We start from the raw sequence: 24,622 nt of genomic DNA on the forward strand, positions 1-24,622 counted from the left end.
AAGGGGGGGGGAAACTTTCTCTATGTCATCCAAAGAGTAAAATGGTTGTGATGGATTTTTAACACAATTGCTTGCCTCCAAGGATCATTATATTTTCAGGAACACTGAATAGGCTCCCTACGCTAAGCAAGGTCAGATGCCTATGCTTTTTGTATCTTTGTAGTAAATGAGGGTTCTAAAAAAGAGCTTACCCCCCTCTTTGGATAAATACTCAGAAGTGGAATTGCTTAATCATATGGTAGTTCTATTTTTTGATTTTTTAAGGATCCTCTCCTATAATGGCTGTACTAATTTATATTCCCTCCAACAGTGCACAAAGATTCTCTTTTCTCCACATCCTCGCTGACACTTGTTTTTTCTTGTCTTTTTGATAATATTCTGACAGATGGGAGGTGGTATCACATTGTGGTGTTGTTTGCATTTACCTACAGGGTATTAAGCTAAGTGAAATAGGCCAGAAAGAGGAAAACAAATATATAATAATACTAATAATTATCATAATAATATTATGATTTCACTTATATGAGAAAACCAAACAGCAAACAAATCAAAACCGAAATAGATAAAGAGAACAAACTGGTGGTTGCCAGAGGAAAGGAGGGTAGAGGGATGGGTGAAATAGGAGAAGGCAATTAAAAAGTACACACTTTTAGGGGCACTGGGTAGATCAGTTAGTTAAACGTCTCACTCTTGTTTTCGGCTCAGGTGATGATCTTGCAGTTCGTGGGTTCAAGTCCCACATTCATGCTGACAGGGCAGGGCCTGCTTGGGATTCTCTCTCCCTCTTTCTCTGCCCCTCCCCCACTCATGCACACACCTACTCTGTCTCTCTCTCTCAAAATAGATAAATAAACATTAAAAAAAAGAAGTACACACTTCTGGTTATAAAATAAATAACTCATGGGGGTGTTATATACAGCATAGGTGATAGAGTCAATAATATCGTAATAATTTTGTGTAGTGAAAGATGGCAACTAGACTCATAGAAGTGATCATTTTGTAATAATATAAAAATTCAAATCACTATGTTGTACACCTGAAATTAATAAAATATAGTATGTCAGTTATAAATCAATACAAACTCAATAGATCTATAAATTAAACTACTTACTTTAGCAAAATATATAAGTAAATAAATAAACAAAATTAGAAGAGCCCTTTTTACAATTAAGAGTTTATTTCCTTTATGTTTTATTTTTTAGAGACAGAATTCAGGGAAAATTGGCAAAGAGAGAAAGAGAGAGGCTCTCAAGCAGGCTCCACTCTCAGTGCAGAGCCCTATGTGGGACTTGATCCCACAACCCTGCTAGCATGACCCAAGCCAAAATCAAGAGTAGGTAGGATGCTCTACTGAGCCACTCAAGTGCCACTTAAGGATTTATTTCTAAGGTGACTTATCTACAGGGATAAAATCTACAAGCACATCAGTAGATATAAAAATTCAATTACATTTCATGTAACTAAAAAGCTATTCATTTGCAGTTAAAAAATAAAGATAAGATAAAGAAATATTTCAGGAGTTGCTAAAGATCTAGTCATGTCATTTTCAAGAATCTGGTGACATATCATTCACTAGGATGAAGTTAAGAAACTCAGTGAAAGGATGAGAGAAAGATTTCAATTTTTCTCATAATTTTTTTCTTTCATTTGGAATCTGTCAACAGTGTCTTATTAAGTTGTCTTAAGTACAACAATTAGAATCAGTTTGCATTTTTTTTGTTTTGTTTTTGTTTTAAGATTAAAAGATCAAAGTAACCAGATTTAGATATATGGTTTATTAGACTAGCCAATTTTTCATCTTTTATTTTAAATGAAGGAATCTTAAATTAGAGAAAGTTTAATAATACTGAAGGAAAATATCAAATGCATGTTGGATATTTATCTCTTTTGTAAGCTAACAGATCTTGATCTGCTAATGAATTTATTATTCTCCTTTTTCTTTGAATATTTATTCCATTCATATTTTAGGAAATCATTTTTTTTACTTGATTCTATCTTTACTAAACTATTCCTAGACCCAAGTAAAGTCACTAAGCTTCCAAATATTTCCATTTATGCATTTTCTACTTTTTAATACCAAGTCTATTTGTCTCAGTTTGGTCTACCATCACTATATCATCAATCTTAGATTGATATTACTATAAAACATTCTTTTTTAATTAAATGGATACCTTGGCTTTCCCCAAAAGAGTTTTATCGTTTTAGTTTCTATATTTTAAGACAAACTGGTCCAGTCCTATTGTGTCCAACAACATCCCTGTGTTCCTATGTATTTCAAATCAAAACTCATTCTTTTGAGAAAGACAGATTTCTGTCTCCATCGTTTCTCTGAAACTAAACAAAAGTAAGAAGTTCAGAAAAAGAAACTATATTCAATAAAATCAGAGAACACCTATAAATAAACTATAAATGAAATCTATGTGTAAATGAACATGTGCTAAAAGCAGACAAAATTGACCAGAAAGGAACCCAAATCTGGAAGTTATAGATGATAGGCAGTGTTAGCAAACCGAACTTTCTAAATCAAGGAGCACAACCTGAGAGAAAATATCAACAATCCCATGTTTAGAACATGGATTAGCTGGGAAGCCTCTCAGAACTTTACTAACATTGCAGAATAGTAAAATAGAAAGGGCTAAATAGGTGATGGATATTAAGGAGTACACTTGTGATAAGCACTAGGTTTTGTATGTAAGTGATGAATCAGTATATTGTACACCTGAAACTAACATTATACTATATGTTAACTAAAAGGAATTTAAATAAAAATTTGGCCGGCTCCTGGGTGGCTCAGTCCATTGAGCAATCTGCTCTTGATTTAGACTCAGGTTACAATGTCAAGATTCCTGGGATTGAGCTCTGAGTCAGGCTCTGCTCTGACAGCATGGAACTTGCTTGGAATTCTCTCTCTCCTTCTCTCTGCCCCTCCCCCCACTGGCATGCTGTCTCTCTCTCAAAATAAATAAACAAACATTTTAAATAAATTGATAGATTCAAGGAAGATGGCGGCGTAGGAGGACACTGGACTCACCGGGTCCTGCTGATCACTTAGATTCCACTCTTATCTTTCTATATAATCCAGAAAAACACCAGAAGACTAGCAGAATGGACTCTCTAGAGCCAAGCATAGACAAGAGGCCCACAGAAGAGAGTCGGAAGGGTGGAGAGGCGGTGCATGCTACACGCACTGGAGGGGGGGAGCTGGGGCAGTGGAGGGGCAGCCCACCTGGCAAGGGAGAGCCCCCAAGTCTGGCTTGCAAAGCGGAGGGGCCAGACACCATGAGTTCTGACAGCCAGCAGGACTTAACATCGGGAATGTTAAAAGTCAACAGCTCTGCTCAAGAGTAGGAGGGCGAGAGGACACTGGGAGGGAGAGATGTTGAGCCCCTGAAGACAGAGCTCAGCTCAGCGGGAAACAAAGGCTCTGGCAAGCGCCATCTCCCTCTCCCATCCCCCAGCAGAAATCCCAAAGGGAACCAGTTCCCGTCACTAAACTCGCTTGCAACGCACAAACACCCGATGCCGTGCTTCTGTGGATCCATCCCTCTGATGGGTCTGCCTCGCTCCCACTGCTGCAGGGCCATTCCCACAGGGGACCACAGATGGCAAAGGGAGCTAAGCCTGGCTCTCCCACCCCTGTGCACCTTGCGGATCCACCCCGGCTAATACGCCGGCCCATCAAAGCAAGACCACAAGCCTGGCATTGTGCAAGTAGCCCAGACAGGATCCACACCACTCCACAGTCAGTCTTGCTCCTGGCAGAGGGCAAGATAAGGTACATACCAGTCTGACTATGGCCCTAGCAATGGGCTGGGGACAGACATCAGTTCTGACTACAGCCCCGCCAACCAACACAAGTTACTCCAGACAGCACAGAGGAAGTGCCCTGAAGTTGGGTGCCACCCCAGGTACTATCCAATGACAAAACAGAAGAATTCTCCTCAAAAGAAACTCCAGGAAGTAGCAACAGCTAACGAACTGATCAAAAACGATTTAAGCGATATAACAGAACAAGAATTTAGAATAATAACCATAAAATTAATCTCTAAGTTTGAAAAAATTATAGAGGACAGCAGAGAATCTATTGCTACAGGGATCAAGGCACTAAAAAATAGTCATGAGGAGCTAAAAATGCTATAAATGAGGTGCAAAATAAAATGGAGGCGACCACAGCTCAGATTGAAGCGTCAGAGGAGAGAATAGGTGAACTAGAAGATAAAATTATGGAAAAAGAGGAAGCTTAGAAAAAGAAAGATTAAAAAATCCAGGAGTAGGAGGGGAGAATTAGAGAATTAAGTGATGCAATGAAATGTAACAATATCCGTATAATAGGAATTCTAGAAAAGGAAGAGAGAGAGAAAGGGGCTGAAGGGGTACTTGAACAAATCATAGCTGAGAACTTCCCTGATCTGGGGAAGGAAAAAGGCATTGAAATCCAAGAGGCACAGAGAACTCCCTTCAGACGTAACTTGAATCGATCTTCTGCATGACATATCATAGTGAAACTAGCAAAATACAAGGATAAAGAGAAAATTCTGAAAGCGGCTAGTGATAAACATGCTCTAACATATAAAGGGAGACCTATAAGACTAGTGATGCATCTACCTACTAAAACATGGCAGGCCAGAAGGAATGGCAGGAAATCTTCAATATGATGAACAGAAAAAAAAATACGCAGCTGAGAATCCTTTATGCAGCAAGTCTGTCATTCAGAATAGAAGGAGAGATAAAGGTCTTCCCAAACAAACAAAAACTGAAGGAATTCATCACCACTAAACCAGTCCTTCAAGAGATCCTAAAGGGGATTCTGTGAGTGAAATGTTGCAAGGACCACAATGTACCAGAGATATCACTACAAGCATGAAACCTACAGACATCACAATGACTCTAAACCCATATCTTACTATAATAACACTGACTGTAAGTGTACTAAATGCTCCAACCAAAAGACATAGGGTATCAGAATGGGTAAAGAAACAAGACCCATCTATTTGCTATCTACAAGAGACTCATTTTAGACCTGAGGGCACCTTCAGTATGAAAGTGAGGGGAGGGAGAACTATCTATCATGCTACTGGAAGTCAAAACAAACCTGGAGTAGCCATACTTATATCAGACAAACTAGACTTTAAATTAAAGGCTGTAACAAGAGATGAAGAAGGGCATTATATAATAATTACAGGGTCTATCCATCAGGAAGAGATAACAATTATAAATGTCTATGTGCCGAATATGAGAGTCCCCAAATATATAAAACAATTAATCACAAACATAAGCAACCTTATTAATAAGAATGTGCTAATTGCAGGGGACTTTAATAGTCCACTTACAACAATGGATAGATCATCTAGACACAGGATCAGTAAATAAACAAGGGCCCTGAATGATACATTGGATCAGATGGACTTGACAGATATATTTAGAACTTTGCATCCCAAAGCAACAGAATGTACTTTCTTCTTGAGTGCACATGGAACATTCTCCAAGATAGATCACATACTTGGTCACAAAACAGCCTTTCATAAGTATACAAGATTTAAGATCATACCATGCATACTTTCAGATCACAATGCTATGAAGCTTGAAATCAACCACAGGAAAAAGTCTGGATAACTTCCAAAAGCATGGAGGTTAAAGAACACACTACTAAACAATGAATGGGTCAACCAGGCAATTAGAGAAGAAATTTAAAAATTATATGGAAACAAATGAAAATTGAAATACACCAATCCAAACGCTTTGGAATGCAGCAGAGGCTGTCCTAAGAGGAAAATACATTGCAATGCAGGCCTATCTCAAGAAACAAGAAAAATCCCAAATACACAATCTAACAGCACACCTAAAGGATATAGAAGCAGAACAGCAAAGACACCACAAATCCAGCAGAAGAAGAGAAATAATAAAGAGCAGAGCAGAAATAAACAACATAGAATCTAAAAACACCTGCAGAGCAGTTCAATGAAACCAAGAGTTTGTTTTTTGAAAAAAAATTAAAAAAATTGATAAACCTCTAGCCAGGCTTCTCAAAAATAAAAGGGAGATGACCCAAATAGATAAAATCATGAATGAAAATGGAATGATTACAACAAATCCCTCAGAAATGCAAGCAATTATCAGGGAATACTATGAAAAATTATATGCCAACAAACTGGATAACCTGGGAGAAATGGACAAATTCCTAAACATTTCCAAAACTCAAAGAGGAAGAACTAGAAAACCCATAAACCCATAACCATTGAAGAAATTATATCCATTATCAAAAATCTCCCAACAAATAAGAGTCCACGACGAGATGGCTTCCCAGGGGAATTCTACCAGACATTTAAAGCAGAGATAATACCTATCCTTCTCAAGCTGTTCCAGAAAATAGAAATGGAAGGAAAACTTCCAGACTCATTCTATGAAGCCAGCATTACTTTGATTCCTAAACCAGACAGAGACCCAGCAAAAAAAAAAAAAAAAAGAACTATAGGCCAATATCCCTGATGAATATGGCTGCAAAAATTCTCAACAAGATACCAGCAAATCGAATTCAACAGCATATAAAAAGAATTATTCACCTTGATCAAGTGGGATTCATTCCTGGGCTGCAGGACTGGTTCACCATTCGCAAATCAATGTGATACATCACATTAATAAAAGAAAATATAAGAACCATATGATCCTGTCAATCATTGCAGAAAAAGCATTTGACAAAATTCAGCATCCTTTCTTAATAAAAACCCTCAAGAAAGTCCGGATAGAAGGAACATACTTAAAGATCATAAAAGCCACCTATGAAAAGCCCACAGCTAATGTCATCCTCAATGGGGAAAAACTGAGAGTTTTCTCCCTGAGATCAGGGATGTCCACTCTCACTGCTGTTGTTTCAGAGAGTGTTGGAAGTTCTAGCATCAGCATTCAGACAACAAAAGGAAATCAAAGGAATTGAAATTGACAAAGATGAAGTCAAGCTTTCATTTTTTGCAGATGACATGATATTATACATGGAAAACCCAATAAACTCCACCAAAAGTCTGCTAGAACTGGTACATGAATTCAGCAGGGTCTCAGGATACAAAATCAATGTACAGAAATCAGTTGCATTCTTACACACTAATAATGAAGCAACAGAAAGACAAATAAAGAAACTGATTCCATTCACAATTGCACCAAGAAGCATAAAATACCTAGGAATAAACCTGACCAAAGATGTAAAAGATCTGTATGCTGAAAACTATAGAAAGCTTATGAAGGAAATTGAAGAAGATACAAAGAAATGGAAAAAAATTCCATGCTCATACATTAGAAGAATAAATATTTTTAAAATGTCAATACGACCCAAAGCTATCTACACTTTCAGTGCAATCCCAATCAAAATTGCACCAGCATTCTTCTCGAAGCTAGAACAAGCAATCCTAAAATTTGTATGGAACCACAAAAGACCCCGAATAGTCAAAGTAATTTGAAAGAAGAAGACCAAAGTGGGAGGCATCACAATCCTGGACTTTAGCCTCTACTACAAAGTTGTAATCATCAAGATAGCATGGTATTGGCACAAACAGACACATAGACCAATGGAATAGAATAGAAACCCCAGAACTAGACCCACAAAAGTATGGCCACCTAATCTTGGACAAAGCAGGAAAGAATATCCAGTGGAAAAAAGACAGTCTCTTTAACAAATGGTGCTGGGAGAACTGGACAGCAACATGCAGAAGAATGAAACTAGACCACTTTCTTACACCATTCACAAAAATAAACTCAAAGTGGAGAAAGACCTGAATGTGAGACAGGAAACCATCAAAACCCTAGAGGAGAAAGCAGGAAAAAACCTCTTTAACCTCAGCTGCAGCAATTTCTTACTTGACAGATCCCCAAAGCAAGGGAAACAAAAGCAAAAATGAACTATTGGGACCTCATGAAGATAAAAAGCTTCTGCACAGCAAAGGAAACAACCTACAAAACTAAAAGGCAACCAACGGAATGGGAAAAGATATCTACAAGTGGCATATCGGACAAAGGGCTAGTATCCAAAATCTATAAAGAGCTCACCAAACTCCATGCCTGGAAAACAAATAATCCAATGAAGAAATGGGCAGAAAACATGAATAGACATTTCTCTAAAGAAGACATCCAGATGGCCAACAGGCACATGAAAAGATGTTCAACGTCACTCCTCATCAGGGAAATACAAATCAAAACCACACTCAGATACCACCTCACACCAGTCAGAGTGGCTGAAATGAACAAACCCGGAGACTATAGTTGCTGGAGAGGATGTGGAGAAACAGGAACCCTCTTGCACTGTTGGTGGGAATGCAAACTGGTGCAGCCGCTCTGTAAAACTATGTGGAGTTTCCTCAAAAAAATTAAAAATAGATTTACCCTATGACCCAGCAATAGCACTGCTAGGAATTTACCCAAAGGATACAGGAGTGCCTATGTATAGGGGTACTTGTACCCCAATGTTTACAGCAGCACTTTCAACAATAGCCAAATTATGGAAAGAGCCTAAATGTCCATCAACTGATGAATGGATAAAGAAATTGTGGTTTATATACACAATGGAATACTATGTGGCAATGAGAAACAATGAAATATGGCCTTTGGAACAACATGGATGGAACTGGAGAGTGTTATGCTCAGTGAAATAAGCCATACAGAGAAAGACATATACCATATGTTTTCACTCATATGTGGATCCTGAGAAACTTAACAGAAGACCATGGGGGAGCAAAAGGAAAAAAAAAATAGTTAGAGAGGGAAGGAGCCAAAACATAAGAGACTCTTAAAAACTGAGAACAAACTGAGGCTTGATGGGGGGTGGGGGGAGGCGAGGATGGGTGATGGTTATTAGGAGGGCACCTGTTGGGATGAGCACTGGGTGTCATATGGAAACCAATTTGACAATAAATTTCATATTAAAAATAAATAAATAGATGAATAACTAAATAAAAACTTGAAAAAAAACTAAAAAGAAAGGTCTAAACAAAGAAGATTGCAGAAACACTGTCTTGCCGGGAGCAATTTGCAAGGTGACAGTTACACAGCCTCAAATATGTACCTAGTTAAGCAATATTAAGTTACCCATTTCACCACAAATGTTTTTTTACAAAAGTCTGTATCATACCTGATTATCTATGGAGTGAATCATTGAAAATTTGACAACCCAGAGAACGCCTGTCATTCCCCATTTTCTCCTACCTGAAGTGTATTCAAGAAAAGAAAAATCTCTACACTAAAATAAAAGTTTTAACAAAAAAGGGCCTCAAAAACTAAAATATTGAAATAAAAAATGCAAATGAATGAACAAAAAACTACCTAAAATGGGAAAATTTTTCAATAGATTACATGAAAATTATGAAAAAAGGAAGACATTTCCATGGATCCAAGTAAATAAAACTACTGTTTTGGATTAAGAGTAAAAGAAGTTAAAATGTTAATTAAAAGCATGGCCCCTGCCTTCTTTCAACCAGCATTCAAAGTGAGAATGAAATGGAGCAGTATTTACCAAGTCCTTGGGAATCTGGATACGATTCAGTGAATTGGTATCCTGCTAAACGATAAAGGAAATTGAAAAAAAAAAACTATTTTTAAATATATTCAAGAATGCTAATAAAATATTACTAATAAGCAGATTGTAGAGACTGGGGTTTCAGTCAGGTGACAGAATATCAGTGAAGTTGCAGGAAAAAAAAAGACAGTAAGCTCTGAAGCCATATGATATAATGATAGACTAAAATAATCGTGGAATAATAGTTACAAAATTACAGCATATTGGAAAGATGTAGAAATAATAATATACTAACATAAGTTAGATATGCAGATGGAGAAAAAATGAGCATTTATATTAGGATATTTATTTTAGGGTGATTGATAAAATATTAGAGTTTTGAAGGTAACTACTATAATAACTTGAAACATTCTCCCAAATATCAGAAGAATGCACACAAGCCTGTACAGAGAGAGATCTGTGTACATGTATGCAAACACGCAGATAGACATACACAGACCAAGAAGAAAGAATACATAGTAAAATTACAAATTTTATTACTGGGAAAGCAGAGCAATGTGAAAACTATAGCACTCTGAGTAAAAAAAAAAAAAAAAAAAAAGTAAGGAAGTATAGACAAACATGTTGACTAGTGGAAAGATGCACAAAAACTTGACATTAATATAATAGTCTCTGGAGAAGGTTACTGGGATCTGAGGCTCAGGAGCTAGAAAGAGACATGCAATTCACTGAATACTTTTGAACTGTTTCACATTTTTAGTGTAGTTTTTACAGATTAAAAATAACCTATTGAAAAATATTTTTTAAAGTTACTCTAACAAAATAGCTTGTATTCTGATGTTAAGATTTTCTTCCATAGTGTTAGCACAGAGCTTGACAAATGATAGATGTATAATGAATCCTGATTGTAAAAATCTCAGGGTAATTTTTTGTTTTATTGTTTTTTTTTGTGGCTATAATGTCTCTTAAATGAAATAATTGAAAATATAGGTGGTGCGGTATTTTGAAACCTTTAAGTGCTTTGTTTAATTCAAACTACTGTTTCAACTACAACAGGCAAAACTACTCATGATTCATTAACATCTTAGAATATGTAGTCTAGAATAGACTTTTGCAGTCTCCTCAGCTGTCTATACTGCTGTAATTTAAGTGTATGTTAGTTTAAATATGTAAATCTATTTTTCCAAATATTTATCATTCATTATGGACAATATTTATCACTCATTAAAAGAGCAATAATAGTTCAAGAAGTACTGTGCTGTTAAATGCTTTAAGGAAGACAATATCGGACCTAGTATTCCATTGAGAAAAACCAAAGAAATTGTCTTTCATTCTGTATGCACAAGAGAAGTAGTTACTGGTTTGCAGATTCAAATTTATTGTATTGGATCGTTAAAGATATGGACTATGATCACAGTACACTCTTTAAATAAGTGTAATTTGTAATGGAATGTGAAGAAAATACATTGATGTTTTCATACACACAAATATGATTTGGGTTCAACATTACAGATCTTTTTTTAGAGTAAATGAAACTAACCTTACCTCTGTTTCTTGATAAGAGCAAACCAGATTGCTTGGAATTTATACTTAAAAAATTAATTTAGTACTTAAGATGTCTTACCTATTAGAATAATTTTCTAATTTTTTCATACAAATCTTGTATGGTCAGAAAATAGATATCAAATGACATTCTTAAGTTGGAGGTTAATGAGGCTCTAGTAATTCCTATTATAGGTATTGATTTCCAAATACACTGAGAAAGATCATTTATTTATCATGTGAAAACATCACAGTATCTACCTCCTGATCAAATTGGAAAGTAAGCTAAATTTAAAATATCACTAATATTTTGTAATACACAAAATTAATTTTAATTTTCACTGTGGAGAGATAAATTTCTCAAGTGCCTCTGTAATTTGAGCATGTACTAACATTGGTCTGGTATCCATTCACTACATTAAAATACCTTAACCCAGTGCTATTCAATGTGTACCTGTGTAATGTGGATGCCCTCTTTAGAGCTTAAACCAGGTCTCATAAGATTATGTTATGAAATATTGTCACTCCACACTCATCATTTATGAGTACATGTTAAGAGTTTTCCCTCTGTTATGGCTGCCTTGACTTAAAATGCCCTTGCCCAAAGCAAAAAATAAGCCTGTCAGATCAGTTTATAAAATTATTAGTTGAAAGCTTCTTTTAGGACACATAGAAGTTATCTGTGTTGAATTAATTACCCAAACACAAGCTCACTTTACCTACATTCACAACAGACTGCTTCTGGGTGTAAGTAGTGCCCTCCCGACTGGCTTGCATTGATTCACACTAGTTTACTGAAAATAACTGAATCATTTTGTCCTCTTTTTCTCCTTCTACTAAAGAGATTTTTCCTGCTTGACAGTATAAATGCCATTTGTTTCAGAGTCACTATTAACAATTAAGAAAGGGAGCCAGATAAAACATACTTATCTTTTAAAAATGAGAATATGATAGTCAAGCATGCTATCATTCAGGAACATGCAAATTAACACAAAAACGGTATGCCATTTACCCATCTGATTTCACAAGCAAGGGTGTGGTGAAATAAGTACTCCCATATTTTAGTTTTGAGAATGAACATTAACATCACGTTTGGGAGAACAATCAATATACATCTGTCAAAATTTTAATGTTCCTAATCATTGAGCCAATATTTTCAATTCTAAGATTCTATTCTACAAAAACGATCACATGTTAACAGAAGGAAAACTGTTTATACATGGTTCATTGAAATGTTGCTTACAATAGCAAAACAAAATGGCAATAATTTTTATAGCGTTTTTTATAAAAATAATCATTTTTTGAATTGCATTATTTATAATGTAAACATGAATATAACAAAATCCACTCTAAGGAAATGTAAGTAGCCACTAAAAAGAATTAAGTACACAGATAATAAAGATCTTAAGAAAACTCAATGGACAAAATAATTTTAAAAATATGTGTAGTAGTACTTCTGGGGATGGGGTGAATTGGTGTTTTCATTTTGTTTTATTTATTTATTTATTTTTTGGTAAAAGGAATTCAGTGTTTTACTCCATATTCATCCATATAATTTTAGAATTTTCACAATGAATAAATATGAGTCTAAAATTTTGATAAAATTATATTTATCTATCTATCTCCTGGCTTTAAAATCACTTATCTTTCAGAATCTCTGAAGAATTGAAAGATTGAAAAAGGAAAAATTATATCTATATATCTATCTATGTCTGTATATAAAACTATAAGCCTTCGTATCTCTTCAATAAATATTTAGCATTTTGATTGAAAATTGAATTTGAGTTCCAGATTCTATCTACTCTGTAAACATTCATAGAAATCCAAATTCTTTCTTAATGATCAATGTAATAATGAAATATTCTAAACAAATCAGTATGAAGAATTTTACCTCTGCTCATATTTAGTAGTGCTAAAACTAAATTAACTGAAGTAAAATTAAACTATTCTCCAAAAAATAGTAAGAACTCTAGCTGCATATCCAATATACTGAGTGTAACTGATAATTTTTTTTTTTGAGAATTATTTTTAATGTATAGTGTTAGAAGGGAGTTACAAGATGAAGGCCTTACGGCTCAAGTACAGGTTAATTTGTAATCATTTTCTCTTTTCATTTAAAGCTTTGTCATTGGACTAATACATTTGGTACCTCATTCAGTTTTCATTGCATTATGATTTCACAATTGCCAAGATAATAAATTAATTGTCTATAGTCTTCCTTTCTTTCTTCAAAAAGATGCATCACTAAAGAATTTTTTACCACGACAGCTTATGCCACTGCATGTTGCATTTGGTCTGACAATATGTTAACACAAAAAGAAAGAGACTCAGTACATTTTGAGAAAATAATTAGAATGAAGAAAATAGTATAAATGTTGTCAGTCTCACTTACCTTCTACTTTGCCAGTCATTCTTGGCAAAGTAAAACACATCCAAGTAACTACAGATTTACACACAAACATCTCTGATACATTATTATTGAAAATATTCTATAATACTTCTGTAAGAGCCATGCTTGGTATAAGGAAATATGCTTTTGTTTTCTTATAAATAAGTATTTTATCAATATGATGTGCTTATATCAGTTTATTTTTATATTTTTACTAGAGTTTAGGTCACACATACATCATAATTCTACAAATTGCATATACCATCTAAAGCAATAAAGATGTCAAAATATTGGGACGCCTGGGTGGCTTGGTTGGTTAAGCGTCCGACTTCGGCTCAGGTCATGATCTCACAGTCTGTGGGTTCGAGCCCCGCATCGGGCTCTGTGCTGACAGCTCAGAGCCTGGAGCCTGTTTCCGATTCTGTGTCTCCCCCTCTCTGTGACCTCCCCCGTTCATGCTCTGTCTCTGTCTCAAAAATAAATAAATGTTAAGAAAAAAAATTAAAAAAAAAGATGTCAAAATACTTAAGTTTTTAAATTTAATTTTGCTGTGTCCAAAATTATAAGAAGAAAAATCATTTAGAAATATAATTTTGGAAAAGAGATGGACTAATCATGAGATTTCAGTATAAATCATTGCCATTGTTAATTTAGCATTTTTTTAAATTTATTTATTTTGAAGAGAGCAAGCAAGTATTCATAAGAAGGTGGGGAGAAGCAGAGACAGAGGGAAGAGAGAATCCCAAGCAAGCTCCTATGCTGTCAGCATGGAGGCTGGATCCCAGGAACTGTGAAATGTTGACCTGAGCCAAAATTAACAGCCAGACACCCAACCAATTGAGCTGTCAGGCACCCCTATCTAGTGTTCTCTAATGAAAGTTGTCTTCAGTGACAAGAGATTCTCCAATTTGATTGGTGATAATAGCATATATTTTAAAAATAAATCACACTATTGTTTCATTCAAAGACTATTGAATAATTTACATGATTTAAAAACTAATAGAGGGGCACCTAGGTGGGTCAGTCAGTTAAGTGTCTGACTTTGGCTTGGGTCATGATCTTGTGGTCCGTGAGTTTGGGCCCCGCCCCGCATTGGGCTCTGTGCTGACAGTTCACAGAGCCTGGAGCCTGCTTTAGATTCTGTGTCTCCCTCTCTCTGCCCCCCTGCCCCTGCTCACACTCTGTCTCTCTCTCTCAAAAATAAACATTAAAAAAAAAAGTTTAAAAAATATGAAATTTTTGTTATTTTACATTTTTCTTTAAACATTATAATAGCATAATGATAAAATTTTACTGAAATTTGTACATGTAGATGAAATTCTTTCAAATATAAACTATGTTTGCCTTCTATACTGTATGAAATTTTATGATGATTTAATATGACTTTCAAACTGATGTTTGGTAAACGTAAATCTTCAAAAAATAGTTGTAAAGTTTTAGCAGATTACGCAAAAATTGGTCATTCAAGGATTAATATTGTAACTTCACTGATTACTATGCTTTAAAAATGTTTACAAGGAATACAAAGTCTTTAGAATTTTGGGTAAGATATCAGTTGCAATCTGAGATATTGAGATATTTTCACTTATATTTGTGGCATTTGTTTACGTGTAGCCCCTCAAATTATTTTTCTAGAGTCCATATTTGTAAAGTGACTGTTATCCTCATCAGTCTTATCTTCTGGACAAATTCTGTGAACTATACAAAATACTTTCTAATAAAAATACTTACATTTAAGAATATTACAAATCCAGTAGTAACTGTCATCTTTCCTACATGGCTTTTCTATGGAGTTATAGGTAAAACAATCAAATTATAATCAGCCTTGGTTCCATTTATTATATTTGCTATAATATCAAACATTTGGTTTTGTATTAAACTTTGAAAAATATATAGTGTTATTATTTAGTGTAGATGTTTTTACTCTGAATAGATGTCCTACTGTAGTGGCATAAAATTTTCAATGCTTTCTGTCACATAAAGAAAATTCTCGGGGCGCCTGGGTGGCGCAGTCGGTTAAGTGTCCGACTTCAGCCAGGTCAGGATCTCGCGGTCCGTGAGTTCGAGCCCCGCGTCAGGCTCTGGGCCGATGGCTCGGAGCCTGGAGCCTGTTTCCGATTCTGTGTCTCCCTCTCTCTCTGCCCCTCCCCCGTTCATGCTCTGTCTCTCTCTGTCCCAAAAATGAATAAAAAATGTTGAAAAAAAAAAAAAAATTAAAAAAAAAAAAAAAGAAAAAAAAAAAAAAGAAAATTCTCACTGCACACTCATTTGCTTTCTTATAGGAACTTTTAAAAGTTGAATATCACTATGCCACAAAAAACATAGTGTATGCTTTGAGTTCAACAACAGCACACCATGTTTTTCCTTATTTCCTCAATCCTTCATATTCAGTAGTGATATATTTTCAGAATAGATATCAATGCTTAGCTGTTATTAACATTGTTGATTATGTACATACATTTTACTTTCTTAGTGTTTAATATAAATGCATGATAAATGTTGCCTATGTTCTCATTGTTTAATTGAAAAGTAAGCTCCTTGAAAATAATGTATAAGAACATAAGGATTGTGTCATATATCAATTGTTTACCCATCCACACACTGTTATCTGTAGCCAAATGGTCTTTCTCTTTTTCTTTCCCTTCTCCAGAATATTATCCTAACTCATGTTCACCTTTCGCTATTCTACATTTCTACAAAACGTTCCTATTTCTCTTTGATGTGTTACAACTTCCATGACTGCAAGAGGAGACTATGCTCCAAGTGAAGAAGTCCATGCATGTGACACAGAGTAAGTTGTATACATCTGGGTGTGTCAAAATAATTAAATAGCACACAAATATATAAAAACAAATAAAATAACAACTGTAAACAGAATTGACAGTGAACAACACATACGTACTCTAATAAAGTCAAACTAAATCTATTTCACAATGCAGCGTTTCCTTAGCCAGGTCCAAAAATTCCCTCAACAGGCAGAAAAGTTCTGTAGTGAAATAGGTGTGGATCAACAGATAGCTGTAAAAGTCTTAACAAAATTTCCAAACTCATAACAGCCACAGAACACATTATCGTGGTGTAGCTCAAGACCTTAGTAGGTCCCCTGTAAGTGAGGAGCACTATAAGTTTCCTAAGATGCATGGTGAATTTGAATTAATAATCATGTATCTTTCATATATTTTCTTGAATTCTCTTTTGTTCAAAGTTACTTATGTATTCATGTGTGATAAAACTTACAACTTTATCTATAAGGTTTTTTTTTCCCTTTATTTGTAAGAAGCTCTTATAGTTAAATATGAAACCAGACAAAAGAGAAGACAGTGAAATACACAAAATTATAAAAGCAAATGACCAATAGACACAACTTCACTATCTAAAAAATAACTATTAATAAAAATTCATGTCATCAAAGTGAGAAAGGCTTATGAAAAAAGTGGCAGTAACAGAAAATGGCATTGATAAAGATGTGCTATATCACAAGATAATTGATGTTAGTATAAAATGGTTCCACATTTCTAAAGGGGTCTCTGTCTGTATATAAAAGTTTTCAATTGTTTATGCACTTTAATATGCCAATAATATCTTTAATAATTTATCTTAAAAACAGTCTGAGATGGGGCGCCTGGGTGGCGCAGTCGGTTAAGCGTCCGACTTCAGCCAGGTCACGATCTCGCGGTCCGTGAGTTCGAGCCCCGCGTCGGGCTCTGGGCTGACGGCTCAGAGCCTGGAGCCTGTTTCCGATTCTGTGTCTCCCTCTCTCTCTCTGCCCCTCCCCCGTTCATGCTCTGTCTCTCTCTGTCCCAAAAATAAATAAAAAACATTGGAAAAAAAACAGTCTGAGATGAATGCAAATAATTTTATACTAACTCATCTATTTTGCAACTAATTGCAATATACTAAATGTGATGTCATAGTAACATTATTTAATTTTTATACATATAGCCACATAAGAAAGCAGTTACTGAAATTTATGGTTGTGAATAATCCATACCATAATATTGTCTGAAAGGAAAGTGTATATCCAATAGATAGAATGTACATAAATAAAGAAGATTAAGAGTATAATTACTGTGATGAGAACTGAGTAATATATAGTTGTGTAATCATTATATTATACACCTAAAACTAATATAACACAGAATGTGAATTATATTTTAATAAAAATATACAAACAATATCATCTAATTTTGTCATATATGTGGATAACTGACAGATCAATATTTAAACCAAAAAGAGCTTCTGTGATGCCTGGTTGGTCACTTGGTTGAGCGTCTGACTCTTGACCAGCTCAGGTAATAATCTCACCGTTTCTGGGATCGAGCCCTGCATAGGGTTTTGTGCTGACAATGCGGACCCTGCTTGGGATTCTCTGTATCCCTCTCTCTCTGCCCTTCCTTCATGTGTGTGCTTCCACTCTCTCTCTCTCAAAAATGAGGAAACATTAAAAAATATTTTAAAAAAGAGCTCCTAAAGGCTTCCCTAAAATATTAGTAGTAGATAATCAAATTTAATACAGTTATATATTTTATAGATTTATCAATGCAGATTATATTGTTATAGTATCATTACAACTTTTATAATTTGCACTTTTCCAAAATGGACTATAATTCAGTACATTGTTTTAGAATACCTTTCTTTATCGTCTTGCCATTTGTTATTCATTAAACATATAGTTTAATACAACATATTTCAATTTTTTTTCAAAACAATTTAAAATGTGATATTTTAACATTTTTCTAACGCTTTATTTTATTTAATTAACTCTATGTGTAATAATAATAGTAAGTAGTATTTTGAACAATTTCAAGTTCACCAAGCATTTTACCTAATAGAAATTTCTTAACAATATCAACCCAATTCACACAAGAAAAAGTTGAGGTTCTAAAGATTGAGTAATCTATCCAAGATGAAGTGTCTAGTAGGAACAGCATCAAAGTTATTTTGTTTCCAATTGATGTGCTTCCTCTACAGTATCACACTACCTCACAAATTATTGGTAAGATAAGGAGGGGCTTATCATTAATATTTATGTGTGAGATTTCTTATAATCAGGGAGCTTATGAGATGAACTGACACAAAATGTCAATTTTTCTTATAACGAATTTTATATCATTCTATAAGATTTATTTGTCTATTTAAATATACAAAACATGTAATTGACAACGATGGAACGAATAAGTGCTGTAGATATTAAAGAGACACTAATGCCACATTGAAACCCATCATCTTTTTAGAGATGCAGGTAATTTGGTGAGGGACAGAGAGCTGATGGGATCGAATATGCATTCCAGTGCTCTTACAGTCCATTTGCTTTGGCACAACAGTTTGGATATTAATTTTGATGATAAACTTAACCTATTTTCATGTTTCAAACCTTGCTAAGAAATGATTCTATGTATTTTATTTTATAAAATGATTAGATATTTTACATACTGATTTCACTTGAATTTTAAAGTGTTATTTCTGTACATCTGTCCAAAGAGCCTGAAAAATTACCATGTATACGATGAATAAATAGACAAAAATAGGGTGATATTTTTCCCCGTGACACCTAGTTTAGCTTTAGTGAAGCTCAGCTAAGATTGAATTACATGCTGAAACAGAATTCGTGTATACAAATTATGTACAGTGCCACAATTAACTTAGAATAGGATGCTCATTATCCTGCTGTTTTGTTCCATTTTTGTTCACAAGTCAAAAAATCAAATATAAATGCAATTATTTTCCAGGAGGAAATAAATGTCAGCAATTCAGTATTCAAAACAGCAACAATCACAATCCTGGGTGACCAAAGCAATAACTTTGTGCAGATAAAAGGCAAGCAATTAACCCAGAAGCCAGATGATCAAATAATTCAAAGAAATCAATGGAAGAGAGTTGCAATATGATTTTACAAAGTAAATAAAAAATATATAAAGAACACTTCTCCTCAGATGGCTATATGATTTGTTAACCTCTGTTTAGCCTACTCAATTTGGTGGCAAACTGAATAGTAGCAAAACATCTCGACCAAGTTAAAAATGTGTTTAAATTCCACTCTTCTAAGTCTATGCTTCAAGTGTCTGTACTTCTCCAGTGGTCATAATAGGTCTTTTTCTGCTCATAGAAAAAGATCAATTCCTTCTTAGGATATATTCCATTATTGTGTCTTTCAGTCTTCAATTGAAGAGAGGGGTTAAACTCTATAATAAAACACTGTAATGGAGGTCAAAACTTTCCTAAATAGCTGAATCCATTTTTTGGATTACAAAATTACAAAATACACACACACACACACACACACACACACACAGAAGTTCATTATAGAGCTCCTTAACCAGTTAAACAAAACAGCCACCAGAAGCAAAACATTAAATTATTTCATGAACATTTAGCAGTAGTTTTGTAAAAAGTTATATCAAATATATGAAAGTTTAGAATGCAAGGAGACTTCAGAATTTCTAGGATTCAACCCTATTATTTCACAACTTAAAAAATAAAAGCAACACACACACACACACACACACACAGAAACACAAACATACACACAACATGTGAGTGTCCATGCCTTCTGAAGTTGTATTCTGAAGTTGGCCAACTAAGATAACACAAATGTGGGGATAGACACTATAGCTCCAATACTCTTCAAGATACCATTCTTTCTTCTGTCTATAATGAGTATATGCTAAATTTTATGTCTCAGGAACCTAATATTTTCTGAAAATACACGCACAAATCTCAAAACAGGAAAAAAAAGAGCAGAGTGTAACTTCTCATTTTGGAAGTCATAACAAATAAATCTATACCCTCTACAAAATTACACTTATTGCGATATTTTAACTTAATAAATGTGACGTGAACTTAGAATAAATATTATTAATTTCCTCCACCTTCTCCCCACCCATTTCCACCTCATAATAGGAACTACAGAAAGTCACTATTGTAGATGACCACCAACCTGATGTCATTTAAGGATTCTATTAACTGGTGTAAAGGGATGATATTGAGTAAATGGACTAAATGTTTCTCAGAAATCCCAGCTAGGGTCAGAGAGGGAAAGGGGGCACAGGAGTCTGGACCAAGTCAGAGTGCATGGACTCCACCTTGGAGATAATCAACTTAGAAAAAATACTACAAGTTTCTCTTTATCGTGATTCTTCCCCACCTGGAAGTTTGAGTTGAGTCATATCTGCAGTCACTTGTCCTTTACATACTGAGGTACAAGAGTTTTACAGAGACTTCAATAGTGCCTACCAGTGTTTGAACAGATAAGGGGCTGGCTGAATCACCTGTCAGTCTTCCTTTAGAATTATGTCTGCTATACCTTGTGTTTCCTTGAGATAGGTCATAAAAATATACTAGATTATATGAAAGATAAAGGCCTAGAAATTAAACCCACAAATAACCTTATTAAGGGACAGTGCACTATATGTTCATAATTAGATTAGCCAAAATCTGATGACTATAGTATTCATAAAAAGAGACTTGTTGGCTTATATTAGTCCGAGCAGTGGCATCTTTACCTTTCATAATTATGTTTTTGGACATTTGTGAGAAAACAGTTTATATTTTGAGTAATTTTCTCGTATAAACTGATTTTATCCATAGGCGAATATGTTTCCATAAATATTGTTTAAGTGTTATACATTTATTAACCTGTATAAAATAATAGTTTTGTAGCATGAATGGTTGAATGGGTTCACTTATGAACCTTTACATATTGTGATCTGGTTTCACTGTTATGCAAAGACTTGAAATTTCATGTTTTTAGATATGTTCAAAGATCCATGTTTCCTTAAATTAAAAGATTAAATAACTTAATGGTTAATTGATATGATCTCCATACTGTGCATCTTATTTGTGTTATGGGAATGACGTCCAGGTATTGTAAGACTAAGTAAATCCATACCTATTACTTCCATTCTGGCTTATCAATTGTTTCTAAACCTGTGCTTTCACATCCTTATTTCCAAATCAAAAGTAATAACATTTCTGAAGTGATAGGGGATATATGAAATATATACACAAAATACAATATAAGTAAAGTGTGATATGGAAACAAAATAATTTTACTCAAAAGTTTAAATTTTTTTTAAAAATGTATAACTTGAGATATGTGTTGAAATTGCATCTCAATTTCTATTTTCCACCCTTTAACAAACTGAAACGAGTAAAATCCAGATACACATCACAACATGAAATATTTTTCATAGTGTTAAAACAAATTGAGATCAGTAATAATGCTACAAAGATCTAGCTATGACCATATTACATGTCATGATTGATACATTCCAATATGGAAAAGACTTTATAAGTTGTATAGTCAAGATAAACAGTGAATAAGGCAATATTACTCTACTGGGCTGCCACAGGAAAGAATGTGACACTATTTCAAATAGAATATTCAAATAAAATATACTCAATCTAGAGCATTTCAGAATAAATCTCTCTCAAAAAGTTGAGGTTATTTCTTTGTAATGTTGCCATGAAGACTTGAACACTATCAGTTACATTTGGTAGCTTTACCCTTCTTATATCTTATGATGAACTACTGTATCTGTTATACAACAGATTTATGTTTTTATCTGGGAATTCACAGACACCATACCATGAGATTCCATGAATAAATATTTGTCAACATGAACCTTTACAGATTGTTATTAAAAAGAGGTGATGTTTTGCCATGCATAATGGATATATCCAAGAAGTCGGGTTAAGGAACTATTTTGACATGGTAATAGAAAATAGACATATCACCATGGTTTCTCAAGTAGTTTGCATTAAAATTGGAACATTAAACTAGATTGCACTCTCCTCTACTTTCATTTTCATTCCAATGAAAAAATAATTTAGCAAAGAGACATTATAGTAAATGTAACAGTTAAGTGATTGGCCAAATTTTGGGGTTTTGATGCTGAACACTTATTTTCTCATTATGAAATAAAATAAATGTATGATGTATTTTTGTTAATTATTCTATGGGTTTATATACTTCCACAGCTTTAACTTATAAATAATTTCATAATGAAAGCACATAATATATGTATCTTTGGTAATATTGTCAATATAAAATAGGGTAAAATCTAGGACATGGGACATTTCATTGTTGCACTAGCAAAATCCCATTGACCCCATCCAAATTCAAGAGATGACAGCAAAGTAAGCACTGAAATATAAAGATCACCCTTGAGGGTATTTAGAAGAAAATCTATAATCTATAAACCTAAAATGATAACAGCCATTAACTACAGGGGACATGGATGCGCTCCTTGTCAATTTTCCAAAAGAGAAAATGCTTTCACTGAAAAGAAAAACTGTAACTGTCAGATAAAGAAGACACTCTTATCATTGACAAAATTAATCACAGAAAGGTAGTAAAAGATTATTGTTTTAAGATGGTTGTAGGAATACTGGAATTTTTGGTCTAAAATAAATTTGGGTGTTATTTACTGTGCTTCACCAGCAAGTAAACATGTCTAAAAAAGTGAAACAAAAATATCTCCAAACCAAAAGCAATTTTAAATATTCAAAAAAAAACATATATGTAAACAGGTTTAAAAAAAACAGATGAATAAATGGAAGCTGCTCTTCTGCAAACAAATGCTACCCCAGTTTTACAGATCTGGCTGACATTTAGTCTGACCACACTTTCTATCTAACTTCTCTGATTTTTAAGAACGACTTCAGTTGTAAGTTGGTCTTTTATTTCCAGTCTTTCCATTTATCTGAATTCATGGTTCATTTCAGCAGATCCTTAAAAGAATTATTCTGCCTGCTACCCGTCTGTCATTGCACGTCAGTTCAGCACCCGCAGCTCCTGGTCATCTTGCTGTCATCCACCGTACACACATCTAGTGAAGCGGAGTTGTGTTGTGACAGGAATCACTTATCACAAGTCACTTTCCAGGACTGAATTTTGGGTGATCATGTTGTGTCACTTAAAACTAATACGGATATAATTTATGATTGAAGCTTATGGAACAGTTTTGAGAACCAAGTATGTCTTTGGAGTGTCAATTATTGTTTTGTGTCTTCCTTACTGAAACATAACAGATAGATTACAAAACTGAAGTCTCCCAACTGCCTAATCTGCAGAAGGAAAGTAAGCGTTTAGAGTTACCAAAAGTCATTTCTGTAAACTATTTTCATTACTTAGATGATCTATAACCTACATCCTGTCCCAGCTGTTAACTAAGAAGACTCCATATTTCCCATTTGTTGTGCAGTTTACCACTAGGTTGTTCCACAATATTTTTTACCATTCTCCTAAAAGGTATGGTGCATTTTAACTAGTAGTAGTATTATGGATATTTGAGGTAAATTATATTTTCATACTTCTAGAGGAGAACAGGGAAGAGGATGTGTAATTCCTTTAGGGCAGTAAGTTTTATATTTAGACATGCCATCAAGGTTATTAAGTACTGAGTTGAGATTTAAGTATCTGAGAATAAGTTCATTGTGTAATGGTATTTATTAATTCCCAGAATATGCTTTGGGACTAAATACTGGATGCGGGTCAATCTGTCACTCTCTTGGAAAACACAAAGATATATTAATAGTCACAACAGTTTTTCCCTCTGTTGTTCTTAAGACTTTGTAAAATAAAATCATTCATCATGAACCTCTGGTATGTAAGGAGATATAGTATTATGTTGTAAACTTTAGTCTTTGGAACTAGTTATAGATGAAAACAAGCATACATGAGATCCAAAGTCAATATATTAACAGATTTGGAGAACCATAAGGAAAACATCAGTTATGTAGGCAGGTAGGTGTCTCACAACTTCCCACTCCATAAACTATACTTTGGAAATATGTGTTTCACAGAGCATTATATATACACTCTCTCCTTTACTCTATAAACTGAAAAAGAATCACTTTACTGTACCTTATTCTACTATGGACATGTTGCCATACAATATAGATGTATAATGTTGTTTTTCCTCATGGGAATTATCAAATATGGAAATTTGAAAATTTGATTATGGAAATATCAAATATGGAAAATTCTAGACACTGAAAATCAGTCTAATTTGACTTGAGAGAAAAGAGAAAGTGATATAATGGGAGATGGAGTTAAGGAGAGGGAGGTCAAACCAAGTGGAAGCTTGAAGGTCACAGCAGAGTATCATTGTTAGTTAGCTAAAGTTAAATGGTTAGCTTTTCATTTATACAGTCTTGTTGTGAGGGGTTAACTTTATCAGATTTAGATAACA

Source organism: Neofelis nebulosa, chromosome 6 (assembly GCF_028018385.1).
Source record: "Neofelis nebulosa isolate mNeoNeb1 chromosome 6, mNeoNeb1.pri, whole genome shotgun sequence".
In the NCBI taxonomy this organism is placed as follows: Eukaryota; Metazoa; Chordata; class Mammalia; order Carnivora; family Felidae; genus Neofelis; species Neofelis nebulosa.